The following is a 15,711-nucleotide window of genomic DNA, read 5'->3' as shown; positions in this document are numbered from 1 at the left end:
TAAACAGCTTCAAAATCTCGAAAAAGAGTGTAGAAAGTGTGTGAGTGAACATTGTGACCATTCCATGCTTTAGTTGATACCAGCAGGAAACGATCCTCTACAGCTTCAGTAGGGTCAAAGGCAAATATCAGTTGGTTTCAACTGTCAAGCATACTTAAGAACACCTAGGTAGCCTCCCAAAAATTCCAGGCGGGCAGGTAAGAGGAGACAGACATAATTTCTTTTTTAGCTGAAAAGAGAATTAAGATAATAATTCAATTCAGAATGTTCACAAATAAATATGTTTACAAATCTACCTTTTGAAAATTATGTCATAGTAACGATACCACTGCAATTGGGCTTTGAAACCTTTTTTTTTCTTAAAAATTCCTAAAGTAAAGATTGAAGCCTTTGCAAAACCATACAAACAGAATCTAATCCCTTCACACATTACATTTTGCAAATTGTTGTTTTATTTAATGGCTTACCAATACCATTGCGTAGTTGCAGGTCTAATCGACATGCTTCTCCTGCTTTTGATTAATTCAAAAGTTTCGATCAATTTAACTTGTACTACAGATAACTTTGGTTCACTCGGTTTTTGTTAATTTCTAATTAACCAAATTAATCATTGCAGACTATTACTTACGGAGGTCTGATTAGAGCGGAAGCCAAATAGTGTGGCAACAGAAATAAGCCAATACAGAGAAGAGAAGAAACCAAAAGCAAAAATTTCTATCACTTGGAATCCGGATCTCTTAAAAATAGACCAGTTTTTCGAGAAATAAAAAGTGACCTAATAAATTTTTAGAACAATTTGTCAATAAAAGGCATTGCGGTTGGTTTGCAAGTTCAATGAAAAGTTGTTGGTAAAAGGTTATTTTAGTATCGAAAATTATAGGAAAACAGAAAGAGCTTGCCAGGGATATCATACTATCAGTGACCACATCTCCGCAACTAACAGCACGTTTGGTTCGCTGTAATGGAATAGAGGCGTAATAACAAATCAATTGTTTGGTTGAATGTAATGGAATAGAGGCGTAATAGTATTCTTGTGTTTGGTTGAATGGAATGGAGGTGTAATAGCATAAGGGAAAAAACTAAAATGACTAGAATACCCTTAGCATAAATTTGTTTAGGTTAATGATTATTGTTATTGTTATTAAATTTTAATAAGATTATTAATATCAGTAATAAATAATTTAATCATATTTTAACATAATTATTATTAAATATATTTAATTAAAATATATAATTTAATAAAATTCTTAATAATCAATATTCTTATATGAATTTACTCAAATCATAATATATAATGCTATAAAAGATAATTTAACATAATTATTAACTTGACGCAATGTATGTTTTTTTGAACCACAGGTCTTTTTTTGTCCAACTTAATTTTTGAGACCTGATTTTTTTTTTTAAATGTTGAAGACCTCTACAAAAATATTGAAAGGACGTTTGTATAGCCTGACAGATTGACCAGTCTTGTTCTTATTTATTCCTTCTCCTTATTTTGATTTTTAAAAAAAATTAAACATAATAAATTATTATAAATATAAATAATTAATTACATCAGAAGTTAATACTTTGTAGGGGCAAATTTTTTGGGAGATCTCAAACAAGCTTAAACCATTTGGTCTGTCTTGTACCAATTTAACCAGGTTATCAACCTCCTGATTAGGGGTGTTCAATCTGTTAACTGACCAGTTAACCAACCCAAACTATCATTAATTGAATTAACCGACTCTTTTAAACCCTTAACCGTTAATCAAACTGAAATTTTTTCAAAAAAAATAACTGAACTGAACTTTTTCGGTTAATTCGGTCGGTTAATTGAACCAATCGAATTTTATAGGTTTTTTGATTTTTGGTTAAAACAAGTATAAAACATAGAAAAAAATTAACCGAATTAACTGACCGATTAATTTATACTTCTAAAAAATCAACCGAACCGACCGACCCCAGACTGAATATTATAATATTATTTATTAAGTTCGGTTAACCGACCGAGTTCGAACCGAATTAATCATTAACCGAACTTCCAAAAAAATTATTAACCGACCCCGACCGAATTAATTCAGTTAACCGAACGATTAACCGAATTAGGTCAGTTAACCGAATTAATTCGGTTTTACCCAAAATTTGCACACCCCTAATCCTGGTTATCTTCTCTAGAGATGTGGCATATACTCCAGTGCCCAATCTGCACCCAAATTTGATGAATTCTTCTGATCAAAGTAGATTTGGAACTCTTGGAAGAATTCTCTTAAATGGCCTTAGTCACCTCAAGATTATCATTTTTAATCAAGACATTATCATAACCCCGATCGATTAAGAGTACCAAACCATCTAAGATGCCCCATGATTCAGCATAAAAAAATAGAGCAGTTCCTCGAATAACTGTTAAAGCCAAGAATCCACCTCCCATCTTGATCACAAACAATTCCTCCTACTGCAGCAAAACTTGTTTCATTTCTGTCTGGCCCATCAGTGTTTAAATAGACCTAATTACCTGTCAAGTATGAGGTTATCAAAACAATTCCTCCTACTGCAGCAAAACTTGTTTCATTTCTGTTTAAATAGACCTAATTACCTGTCAAGTATGAGGTTAGAACCGATCTTCGTGTCTCAGATAAGGAATCCCTTTTAAAAGAGACATACTGTTTTGCCCAAGTATAGGACACCCTGGTAATATCACTAATATTCCAAGACACGCCTTGAAAAATAAAAAAGATTTTGATTCTTCCAAATGCACCAAATCATGATCCCAAAAAGGTAATTCCAGTCTACATCTCCCAAGCACTTGACATGTTGATTCTGCAAGTTTGATATAAGCCATTCATGCAAATTACTAGAATAAAATCAAGTTTGCCGATCTACTAGAATTAACCGATCCCAAATACTCCTTGTTGCAGAACCGTCCATAATGACATAAAGTATATCTTTGAAACCATGCCCACAAACACCACAAGTCGTATCATGCCCAATTCCCTGACGTACTCTTTCCACATTGGTCACCACAAGTCTTGTCTGTGTGTTATTTATACTAAATGTTTTACGATTGCTAATCTTAAATTGAATATATTAGAGTTGTGTGATCTGAATCCCGTTTGATCCGATTTAAAAAATTCGATATATAATTCAGTTGTTAAAGAAATAAAATAGAGGCAAAATTGGGGATCTGGGGTGGGTACGACCTCGAGTCGAACCACTAATTTTGACCGAAGGTTCGGGGGCGGAGCTCTTGCAGTACGGACCTGCCGCACAAGTTAAATTCATATAGGGGTATACTTTTTACCCTAACAAACTGTGCATAGTCGAAAACCTCTTGTATTTTTTCAGCAGTGAATTTCTTCTCCTTTGCCTATGATTTTTCCCAATAAAATTTTTTGTGTGTTCTTATTTTTCTTTCTTATTTTTGTGTGATTACTCTTGCTGTCATTATCGACCTATAATATAACAGAATATGATTAAAAAAACAATTAAATCTTTCAAGAATTACATAAGAACAGTCTATTTAATTATTTAAGATGAAAATACCATTTAAATTCAATCGTATTATACATAGGAACTATGAATTATATCTACAGATAATTTTAAATAAATTTAGGGTAATTTATTAACCAGTTGAATCAACCAGTTGCAATTTAATTTTCGATTATTTAAAAAAAATCGATTTATTCAAGAAATATATAATTTCTATAAATTTAGTGTTTAAAATTGCTAGCTGAATAGTAGGAAGAAAATGTACAACATGATAGAAAAGATAGAGCGGAAGCCAAAATCTAATAAGGGAGAAATAAAATTTTTGAATTGAAAAATAAGAAGAAAAAGGAGTGTTAAACCGATATTTGTTTTATGGGCTGAAGTACGAAAGTTGTGAGCTGGTTAAGTAAGGTTATGGCAATGAAACGTAAGAAAACACATTCTGAGTTAGATGATAGTTGGGATTTGTGTTGAAATCTGTTTTTACAAAAGCTTGGTTTTAGTTCACTTTCATAAGAGTCACAACCCCTTTTCCTCTTCATCGCTTCAAATTTTCTACACGTTTGTTTTGTTAGGGAATATAGGGTTTTCTTCTTTAAAACATAACATCTCAGCTTTGACGAGATCCCTAACCTTGTATTTCAAACTACAACAATTCTTGGTTGAGTTCTATAATTTCTGTAACGATGGCTACAATGCTAATTAATTATACTAGCTTTGATGGAATAGGCGTTAAGAGGCGGTTCTGAAGAAAATACGGTAGAAACTCTATGTACATCATAGGAATTTAGATGATTTGATTCCTTATCCGCTCATTATGTCATTCTTATCAATTTTACTATGTATATCTTGTTTATCTACTCTTACTTTCTTTGGATTGTCACAAAATTAGATAGTTAATGCGAAAATAGACAGATCATGTCATATGAATACCATTTTTTATTATGCCATCTCTACTTTAATAAAATTTGTTGCTCATGGAATAAATCTTGATCAATCAATCTATTCAATTATGTACTTTCTATTATGAATCATATGACTTGTACTAAATAAGATTAGATAGGCTTTCATTTCCTCCTAAATAGACGTTGGATGACGGATATAGATATGACTAAAAAGATTTCAATCTTTCAAATAAGATCAATCCATTTGATTAGATAGGATGAAAATACCACATAAATTAGAGTGTATTAAACATGGAAATAATAGGCGTAATTTTTATATTTACAAGCACTTTGAAAGATCAATATTTGATATTGAAAAGTACATCTTTACAAAATGAAAAACAATGTGCGTATAAGCACTAAATGTTAAAAATGTCCTAAACCCTTATGCCCTTAACCTGAGCCTACATCCCTACCACAAACAAAACCTAAGGGTGTTCTGTAAGGAGAGCATATAATAACAGCTTTTGAAGCTGTTTACCCATATGCAAAAAAGAACTATATCCTACAATTGATTACCAATGACTTTCCATAACTTGAAATTGTAGAGGCTGCGCGAACGCAATCCCCCACTGCCACAAATTTTGACGTAGGCTCTCCCTCTTGGGAGACCTTAAAGCAGCACCCCTCCCAAGTGCAATGGAGGTCACTGCTCTAGGCCATGAGTCTTCCTGATCATTCATTGACCCCGTCCAGGTAAGTATGTTTCAATGTTGCCCTATCCTCTCTCCTTATACACCACCCCTTATGTTTTGTTTACTATATATTAGCAATGTGGGATTCAGGTTGCATTGGGGGCATAAAGATCTAGAACATTTTTATCTTTCAATGCATTTAAACACTAATTATTAACATTTCCCAATCTCGATTTCTTTCAATAATAATATTGTTTTATTTTATTAACATTGTTCTTAATTTTATAGTGACGCGTTAAATACTTCTAAATATTAAATATCGATCCTTTAAAATACCCATAAATATAAAATTATGTCCATTGTTGCCATGAATAATACACTTGAATTCCGAGTGATATTTTCATCTTAAGTAATTTAAGATTGAAATACATTTTTTAAATCAAAGTCGATTTAGGATTATTAAGTGTGTAAATCATATCTATATTTATAAATCCATTGTACAACCTCTATTCCGAAGAAAGAAAAACCAAAAGCCCACTTAATTAATAATAAAAGTACTTATTTGGATAAATTGATTGAAAAAGATTTATTCCCTAGACAACAAATTTTATTGAAGTAGAGTCTACATAGTAAACAAAAAATTATATTCATTAGATATGATTTAGCCCTTTTCTCGATAGTTTAATTTATACATGGATGTGCTCAATCCAAAGAAAAGAACGGATGAGCAATGCATACTAGTGAAAATGGTAAGAACAACATAATAGGAAGACAGAGCATTAACTCATCTCAATTCCTATAATGTACACCGAATTTCTATTCTAACTTTTTCAGACTCATCTCCTTATCGAAGCCTTGTAAATTTCCCTAAATTGGTTGACTGAGTTGGTGTCACGAGTCAACTTGAAATTAACTTAGTTGTGAAAGTACTAAAATACCCCTACTTTAAAGGTAATTAATATTATTATCAGGGTATTTTCATACTTTTTTATAATCTCCAAATAAAACAACTGAAAAACATTATTTAGGAATTGAACACAAGACCAACAAATTTATATAAAAACTCCTTGCTGCTCACAAATAATCATTTGTGGATATATTTTTAGGGAAAATATTTAGTACACTGCTAATGAAGTTTTTAGACTCCACAAGTAGGATTAAGAGGTTGACAAGTGTTCTATAGGGGTATAGCAAAATATTAAAAAAACTTAAAAATAGAGTCTTCATTTTTTTTTAAAAAAGGAGGAGTTGCCACCGATATTTTTTCTAGGTGTGATCGGACACCTATTAAATTCTCTTTTTTTAAAAGAAAAATAATCTTTTAAAATTTCTTTAAAAAAGAGTCGTTTTTAGGTCTACGTCAAAATCCAGAGAAAATTAGGGTTCAGGAGTCGGTTACGCACGAGGAAGGTATTAGCACCCTCGTGACGCCCAAAATTAGTATCTCGTTAAGCGCGCGTTGTCTTAATTTTTAAAAATACGAGTTCAATTTAATATTTAATCGTGATCCGTTAAAAAAATTGATAAGTTACATATTATTATATATCCTTTAAAATATAATTTGATATTTTACAAAATAAACATTTTATTAAAACACAAGGATTTTTGAATTTCTCGATTTTCTAGAAGGGTGTCCCATATTTAACACGAGCCAATGATATTCACCTTACATAGCGATGAAATCAACGGCTTAATGTCAAATCGATTCGCTGCCTTATTTGTTGAAATTATTTAAATTTAAAATTATAAAATTAAATAAACAAAATAATATTTCAAAAATGCCATGAAAATGCTAATTTAATTAAAATGGGATAATATTTAAATACAGAGACTAAATAAATAAAATAAAAAAGATCGAGAGTTTATTGAAATCCCAAAGTTATGGTTTTGACCGAATCAAGCTACACTACTTGAGCTCTTTTTTTCTTTTTCTTTTTTTTCTTTTCCCTTTTTCTTTTTTCTTTTTTTTTCTACTATTGGACCTGCTGAACCAACCTGCTCGGAGCTACTGGGCCTGGCTGCTGGGGTGGGCTGGCTGTGCTGTTGGGCTACTGCAGTTGAGCCTGTCGAATTCGGGCTGCTGTTGTTTTTTTTCTTTTCTTTTTTTCTTTTTTCTGCTGACAGGCCTGTTGTTGGGATGCCTACTGCTGGGCTGTCTGGCCTGCTTGCTGGGTGCTGGCATGCTGTTAAGGACTTGGGCTGTTGCTGGACAAGCCTGCTGGGTCTGGTGGATTTGGGCCTACTAGGGGTACTGCTGGCTGCTATCGGGTCGAATCCTGGTCAGATCCAGGTCGGATGGGTTGTGTCGGGTCGACCCGACTGTATATTTTTATTTTTTGCTCTTCTTTTTTCTTTTTATTTTTCTTTCTTTCTTTTGTTTTCTCTCTCTTTCTTCTTCCTTTTTCTTTTTCTTTTTTTTCAAACCCTAGCCTCCTTCACCGCCACCACAGTCTCCTTGGCCTACGGTGCTTCGGTCGCCAGTATCCCCTTCTTCCCTCCCCTTCTTTTATTCTTTCCCTTTTTTTTCTCTTTCATTCTCTCCCTTTCTCTCCTATTTTGACAGTCCCAAAGTGAAAGGTGCCGCTGTCCGTGCTCATCCTCAGTGGTTGTGGCTCCTCCTCCCTTTTTTGTTTTATTTTTTGGTTGTTCTTTACTACTCTTTTTTTTCTTTGTTTTTTTTCTCTATCGTGGCTTGGTTGCTTGGTTCGGTGATGGTGGTGGTGCGACGGTGCAGACGACGAAAGAGTGATGGTCACGGTGGCGGTGGCGTGCGGCTTTTGGAGCTGTTTGTTATATATTTTTTTTGCTTTTGCTTTGTTTTTATTGATATCTGACCCCTCTCCCTCTTATTTTTTCCTTTTTTATCTTAATAATTTTGTCTTCTTTTTCTTTGTCTTTAGGTGGCAATGGAGGGCATCATGAGCCTAGGCCGACTGTCGGAGTAGCTGAAGGTGCCAGTGCACGCCCGGATGCTGATTGGGGTGGTCTGACATACCTAGAAGGACCAAACTGTAGAGGACACAAAACTTTTGAGGTCAAAATGTAATTTTAAGAAAATTTAGGGTCAAAATATAATTTAAAGAAAGTTGAGATGTCAAAATATAATTTTAAAAAGTTAGGTGGTCAAAATGTAAATTTTAAATTTTATATTTTTTCTGATTATTATTATTAAAATATAAAAACCAAAAAATTAATGGGCTAAAGCCTAAAGAACAAAACCCAATCATAATGGGCCCAATCATTGGGCCCATATGAGACCAGCCCGGCCCGTAATTTGGAAATTATACACGAACCTTGACAAGACAAAATTTAGTGATTACGCATACTATCCAAACTCAAAGTGTGTATTCTTACACTTCATTCCTGTAACCTTATTCAACTAGTTTATTATAATCTCTATAGTTGCGTTTAATACCTCATCAAGTTTTTTGATTAAATCAAGCTCACAACATTCTTATCATTGGTGAAAGAGGTTTGTTACCCCTGTAATACTTATTATTCTTTTTGTTCTTATGTTTCAATTCTCAATTTTTATTAATGCTCTTTTACTAATTTTAGTTTCTACTTTTTCTATTCTATTAGTTAATAAATTACCCTAAATTTAAGTAATTTAAGATTGAAATACATTTTTTAAATCAAAGTCGATTTAGGATTATTAAGTGTGTAAATCATATCTATATTTATAAATCCATTGTACAACCTCTATTCCGAAGAAAGAAAAACCAAAAGCCCACTTAATTAATAATAAAAGTACTTATTTGGATAAATTGATTGAAAAAGATTTATTCCCTAGACAACAAATTTTATTGAAGTAGAGTCTACATAGTAAACAAAAAATTATATTCATTAGATATGGTTTAGCCCTTTTCTCGATAGTTTAATTTATACATGGATGTGCTCAATCCAAAGAAAAGAACGGATGAGCAATGCATACTAGTGAAAATGGTAAGAACAACATAATAGGAAGACAGAGCATTAACTCATCTCAATTCCTATAATGTACACCGAATTTCTATTCTAACTTTTTTCAGACTCATCTCCTTATCGAAGCCTTGTAAATTTCCCTAAATTGGTTGACTGAGTTGGTGTCACGAGTCAACTTGAAATTAACTTAGTTGTGAAAGTACTAAAATACCCCTACTTTAAAGGTAATTAATATTATTATCAGGGTATTTTCATACTTTTTTATAATCTCCAAATAAAACAACTGAAAAACATTATTTAGGAATTGAACACAAGACCAACAAATTTATATAAAAACTCCTTGCTGCTCACAAATAATCATTTGTGGATATATTTTTAGGGAAAATATTTAGTACACTGCTAATGAAGTTTTTAGACTCCACAAGTAGGATTAAGAGGTTGACAAGTGTTCTATAGGGGTATAGCAAAATATTAAAAAAAACTTAAAAATAGAGAGATACGTGGCAACTTTTTAAGGCTACTTATAAAATAAAAAAAGTACACTGCTAGTGTATAAAATACTAACTCATATTTTTATAGTAATGTTTTAATTATCAAATATTTTTATTCACCCACATTGTGAGTACGATAAAATCTAACAATATTAATAAGCATTGTAGCTATCATTATGAAAATTATCGGAACTTAGCAAACAATCATTCTATTTTGAAATACAAGGTTAGAAATCTCATCGAGGCTAAAATGTTATATTTTTAGAAGAAAGATCCAAATTCCCTAAACAATCAACCTTTAAAAGAGTCTGAAGTCATGAAAACAGGAAAATATGGTGTAACTCATATGAAAGTGAATTGAAACCAAGCTCACTCCATCCATATGTTCCCAACCATACTCCATCCATATTGCAGCGACCTAAAAATTTGGCACGGGCGCTAGTCGAAGTGATTATTGAAATTTTAAAAATAGAGTCTTCATTTTTTTTTAAAAAAAGAGGAGTTGCCACTGATATTTTTTCTAGGTGTGATCGGACACCTATTAAATTCTCTTTTTTTAAAAGAAAAATAATCTTTTAAAATTTCTTTAAAAAAGAGTCGTTTTTAGGTCTACGTCAAAATCCAGAGAAAATTAGGGTTCAGGAGTCGGTTACGCATGAGGAAGGTATTAGCACCCTCGTGACGCCCAAAATTAGTATCTCGTTAAGCGCGCATTGTCTTAATTTTTAAAAATACGAGTTCAATTTAATATTTAATCGTGATCCGTTAAAAAAATTGATAAGTTACATATTATTATATATCCTTTAAAATATAATTTGATATTTTACAAAATAAACATTTTATTAAAACACAAGGATTTTTGAATTTCTCGATTTTCTAGAAGGGTGCCCCATATTTAACACGAGCCAATGATATTCACCCAACATAGCAATGAAATCAACGGCTTAATGTCAAATCGATTCGCTGCCTTATTTGTTAAAATTATTTAAATTTAAAATTATAAAATGAAATAAACAAAATAATATTTCAAAAATGCCATGAAAATGCTAATTTAATTAAAATGGGATAATATTTAAATACAGAGACTAAATAAATAAAATAAAAAAGATCGAGAGTTTATCGAAAACCCAAAGTTATGGTTTTGACTGAATCGAGCTACACTACTTGAGCTTTTTTTTCTTTTTCTTTTTTTCTTTTCCCTTTTTCTTTTTTTCTTTTTTTTTCTACTGTTGGACCTGCTGAACCAGCCCGCTCGAAGCTGCTGGGCCTGGCTGCTGGGGTGGGCTGGCTGTGCTGTTGGGCTACTGCAGTTGAGCCTGCCGAATCCGGGCTGCTGTTGTTTTTTTCTTTTCTTTTTTTCTTTTTCTGCTGACAGGCCTGTTGTTGGGATGCCTACTCTGGGCTGTCTGGCCTGCTTGCTGGGTGCTGGCATGCTGTTAAGGACTTGGGCTGCTGCTGGACAAGCCTGCTGGGTCTGGTGGATTTGGGCCTACTAGGGGTGCTGCTGGTTGCTATCGGGTCGAATCCTGGTCAGATCCAGGTCGGATGGGTTGTGTCGGGTCGACCCGACTGTATATTTTTATTTTTTTCTCTTCTTTTTTCTTTTTCTTTTTCTTTCTTTCTTTCTTTTGTTTTCTCTCTCTTTCTTCTTCCTTTTTCTTTTTCTTTTTTTCTCAAACCCTAGCCTCTTTCACCCCACCGCCGTCTCCTTGGCCTACGGTGCTTCGGCCGCCAGCATCCCCTTCTTCCCTCCCCCTTCTTTTCTTCTTTCCCTTTTTTTTTCTTTTCTTCTCTCCCTTTCTCTCCTTTTTGACAGTCCCAAAGTGAAAGGTGCCGCTGTCCGTGCTCATCCTCAGTGGTCGTGGCTCCTCCTCCCTTTTTTGTTTTATTTTTTGGTTGTTCTTTACTACTCTTTTTTTTTCTTTGCTTTTTTTTCTCTATCGTGGCTTGATTGCTTGGTTCGGTGATGGTGGTGGTGCGATGGTGCAGGCGATGAAAGAGTGATGGTCGCGGTGGCGGTGGCGTGCGGCTTTTGGAGCTGTTTGCTATATTTTTTTTTGCTTTTGCTATGTTTTTATTGATATTTGACCCCTCTCCCTCTCATTTTTCCTTTTTTATCTTACTAATTTTGTCTTCTTTTTCTTTGTCTTCAGGTGGCAGTGGAGGGCATCATGAGCAGGCCGACTGTCGGAGTAGCTGAAGGTGCCAGTGCACGCCCTGATGCTGATTGGGGTGGTCTGACATACCTAGAAGGACCAAACTGTAGAGGACACAAAACTTTTGAGGTCAAAATGTAATTTTAAAAAAATTTAGAGTCAAAATATAATTTTAAGAAAGTTGAGAGGTCAAAATGTAATTTTAAAAAGTTAGGTGGTCGAAATGTAAATTTTAAATTTTTATTTTTTCTGATTATTATTAAAATATAAAAACCGAAAAATTAATGGGCTAAAGCCTAAAGAACAAAACCCAATTATAATGGGCACAATCATTGGGCCCACATGAGACCAGCCCGGCCCGTAATTTAGAAATTATACACAAACCTTGACACAGACAAAATTTAGTGATTACACATACTATCCAAACTCAAAGTGTGTATTCTTACACTTCATTCCTGTAACCTTATTCAACTAGTTTATTATAATCTCTATAGTTGCGTTTAATACCTCATCAAGTTTTTTGATTAAATCAAGCTCACAACATTCTTATCATTGGTGAAAGAGGTTTGTTACCCCTGTAATACTTATTATTCTTTTTGTTCTTATGTTTCAATTCTCAATTTTTATTAATGCTCTTTTACTAATTTTAGTTTCTACTTTTTCTATTCTATTATGTTGTACATTTTCTTTTTATTATTTCTCTAGTAGATAGTAATTACCTGGTGTACAGTTAATTAAACTTATATATTTCATTAATTGAGTAGATGAATTTTGTGAAATGATCAACAATTGAATTTGAATGGTTGGATCAATTAGTTAATAAATTACCCTAAATTTAATAAAAATTATCGGTAGATATAAAATTGTACTAATAGTTGCTACGTATAATACGCTTGGATCAACAAGTTTCAACCTCTCATTATTGTGTCGAACACTTGCTCAAGAATTTTCGGTATGTATTTTTAAATTCAAAAATCTAAAATAAATATTAAAATGCTAAATCCTTCAAATATTTTGAACACCTTATTTCATAAACAAATTGTTCCATCTTAATTTTAAGGGGAAAAAGAAGAGCAAAGTAATTAACTAGAAATTGTAGGGTTTTACCCCGAAGGGAACCCTTCCAGAAATTCTCAAAGGCCAGGGCAGAACCCAGGCCTAAGAGGGGGTCTGGAAATAGTTTTCAACCAGCAATAGACGCGCCTCGGTTAAAACCTCACTAGCTGCGTCATTGCCCCAAGCGCAAAGATGGCTTGACCAGACCTTTTTAGCTTCATTTTATAGCAGGTGCAAGATTTGTCTGAGTTATTGTCCAGCACATGTGGGATATAATAGCCTAATTTTGTATATTTTGTTGTATCCTTGTTTAGCTTCTAGTGTAGTTTTTTTTTGTTTAACTTCACAAGAAAATTAAATGAATAAATGTGTAATTAAAACTTTTTACCTATATTAAATAATAATACTATAAAAATACGATACATATGATTTTTTTTTACTTGTCTTCTATTCAAGTCAGCCACTTTTAGTGGTTGAATTATTTTGAAGTTTCAATTTTTCTAAATAATTATAAGTTACAAAGTAAAATGCTAAAACATGATTTGAGTAAAAATTAAATTTAAAATATAAATATAATAATACTTTATCATCAATGAAAAATATATCAAATATGGAGGTCATTGCTGATGCAAATGAGTTGAGGTGGATGTTGAGCGCCATGTTTAGTACTTCAAATTGTAAAAGAAAATGTTTTAAGAAATTGAAATTTAAACCTGGCATTAAATTTTTTTTTACTACTTTTTTTGCTGGCCATCAAAATGATTATATTAAAAATAAAACAACCACTGAAAACAGTGGGATTACAAAGATAAAACAACATAAAAAATAACCCAACCAAAAGATACACCAAAATAAAACCAGAAAACACCAGTAAACCATATAAAACAGCCACATAAAACAGCTCTAAAAGTCAACTAGAGAAAAATCACCACCACACGAGCACGATCAAAACTCGGCATTAGCATGCTGTTGGCGTTGCGGAACAACACCATAAAGACACCATGACACATTCACAAGAATGCCACCATAAAGACACTCGTTGCCTTCAAGTCTTCCTCTGAGATTAGTCAAGCATTTATCCAACTCCAATACCTCCGAGTTTAGAACCCTAAGTTCACTCAATTGATGAAGATCCTCCATCAGCTTCACAAAGACAACAGCCTTAGTGTACAAGTTCCAAACTCCATCTCGATTACGTGGTATTTAATTGAAGAACACGGCACCATGTGTGTGAAGCCATGTAAATGTTATATACAAATATTAAGCATTGTTTCTATTATCGTAAAACAGTGAAATTTAAAATCAAATAGCTTCTAGGTTCAATTTAAATGATTAGAACGTAGAACTGAAAAGCCAATTAAATGATTGAACGGCAATTCTATGCGCCAACTACAAATTGAAACAACAATTCTTCAATGAACTTCAGAAATTAAATTAGATACCATCCCATTAACTAAGTAATGCATGAGAAAATAGCCCTATGGTTTGGACTAAACCTCAAGTACATTAACCCTTAAAATAGTGTCTTTAAACAGATTTACACCTCAATTATTAATACAATCCGAACAAGAAGCTACCGTCTATTGGTTCCAAAGGTTAAAACTACAATCGGAGGGGTGTGCCAGAACGATGCAGCAGTGCAAAACAAAGACGACACTCGAGAACCCCAATAGCAAGCTATTGTTAATGAGCTCCCCCCTAAAAATATTGATTTAATATCATGCGGATCAATGATCCACGTATCAGATATTAAACTGATAAGAACAGATACTACACTTGATCTTAGCCAAAAGGCCGAGAAAGGTATGAGCTTAAACTCATCTTGATATTTCTTTTATATGCGTCTCTGCCTTACCCTTGGCTTGCGCTCTCTATATGGGATTTCGACTATGTCAGAAGGAACTTTTAGTTTGCTATGGACAAAACTAGTATAATTTTTCCTCACAGCACATTGTATGTTGGTGAATTTGCACATGTAAATTTTTGGATATTATAACACTAGTCCTCTTATTGCAGCTTGGGTCAAAAGATGAAGAAGCAATCAGTCTTTCCAACTATGCAATATTGGTAGGTAAGCCATTAAATACTAAAGAAGAATTCGCAAACTGTAAGGTTTACATTACATGTGTTGAATTTAGTTCCCATGCAAGACATGCAAAGGTGGCCATGCAAGAGAAGTGGCAGCAAGCAGTCGAGCTATGAAGTGCAGAAACTGGAGCTTAAAGTTGCCTAACTACTTGTTATGTTTTGATTGTATTTTTAATTATTATTTTGTAATCTAGTTCATGTTGAACTAAGTTGGTAAACCTTATGATGTTTTTTGTTGATTGATTGACTGAAAAAATCAGCAAAGAAACTTAAGCAAGCTGATTAACAATTTCCAATGTAAATTTAATGGTGTTAGGTATGTCATTAGGTAAAGACTTGTTCATTTTGTTGTTGTTATCTATTATATGTAATGGCATTATGCCTTCTGGATTTGTTAATGAAATATCAGCTCTTTTCATTCAAAATACTCTCTCTCTCAATTTCTTTTGTTTTTCATTCGCATGTGTTTCTGTTCTTGCTTCTGAGTTTGTTTCTTCAGCAAGGCTCGAGGCTTGCTATACAAGCAAGATTGAAAACAGTCTGTTGTTGTCTCTTTGCACCAACAATTGGTATCTAGAGCTTCATTCTTAGTGGACCTGTTTTATCAAACTAAGAAAGCTGAATGTCTTCCTCAAGTTTTTCACCAGCAGCCCCACCAGTCTTCAATGGAGAAGGCTTCCACATATGGCTGGTCAAGATGAAGACTTACCTACAGGCCTTTGATTTGTGGGAAGTTGTCAACACAGATGCTGAGCCAGCACCACTGAGGGCCAATCCCACAGTAGCTCAGATTAGGCAACATGCTGATGAGAGGACCAAAAGGCACAAAGCCATGTCCTGCATTCAGAATTGTGTGTCAGATGTCATCTTCATCAGAATTATGGCCTGTGAGACTCCAAAACAGGCATGGGATAAGCTTAAGGAGGAGTTTCAAGGCACTAAGGAA

At 33.4% G+C, this 15,711-nt stretch overlaps 3 non-coding genes across 3 annotated transcripts; all 3 read right to left on the bottom strand.

Moving 5' to 3' along the window:
* Window positions 1-4,959: 4,959 nt before the first annotated feature.
* On the bottom strand, window positions 4,960-5,119 carry LOC121226355 (U1 spliceosomal RNA). The gene has a single exon (XR_005924191.1). It is a non-coding gene; the product is annotated as a U1 spliceosomal RNA (small nuclear RNA).
* Window positions 5,120-12,720: 7,601 nt separating this feature from the next.
* On the bottom strand, window positions 12,721-12,871 carry LOC121226352 (U4 spliceosomal RNA). Its single transcript, XR_005924188.1, has one exon. It is a non-coding gene; the product is annotated as a U4 spliceosomal RNA (small nuclear RNA).
* Window positions 12,872-14,288: 1,417 nt separating this feature from the next.
* Window positions 14,289-14,484, bottom strand: LOC121226349 (U2 spliceosomal RNA). Its single transcript, XR_005924185.1, has one exon. It is a non-coding gene; the product is annotated as a U2 spliceosomal RNA (small nuclear RNA).
* Window positions 14,485-15,711: the final 1,227 nt, after the last annotated feature.

Source organism: Gossypium hirsutum, unplaced genomic scaffold (assembly GCF_007990345.1).
Source record: "Gossypium hirsutum isolate 1008001.06 unplaced genomic scaffold, Gossypium_hirsutum_v2.1 scaffold_134, whole genome shotgun sequence".
NCBI lineage: Eukaryota > Viridiplantae > Streptophyta > Magnoliopsida > Malvales > Malvaceae > Gossypium > Gossypium hirsutum.
The sequence above is the reverse complement of the archived record's forward strand: the minus strand, read 5'-3'. Positions and strand labels throughout refer to the sequence as shown.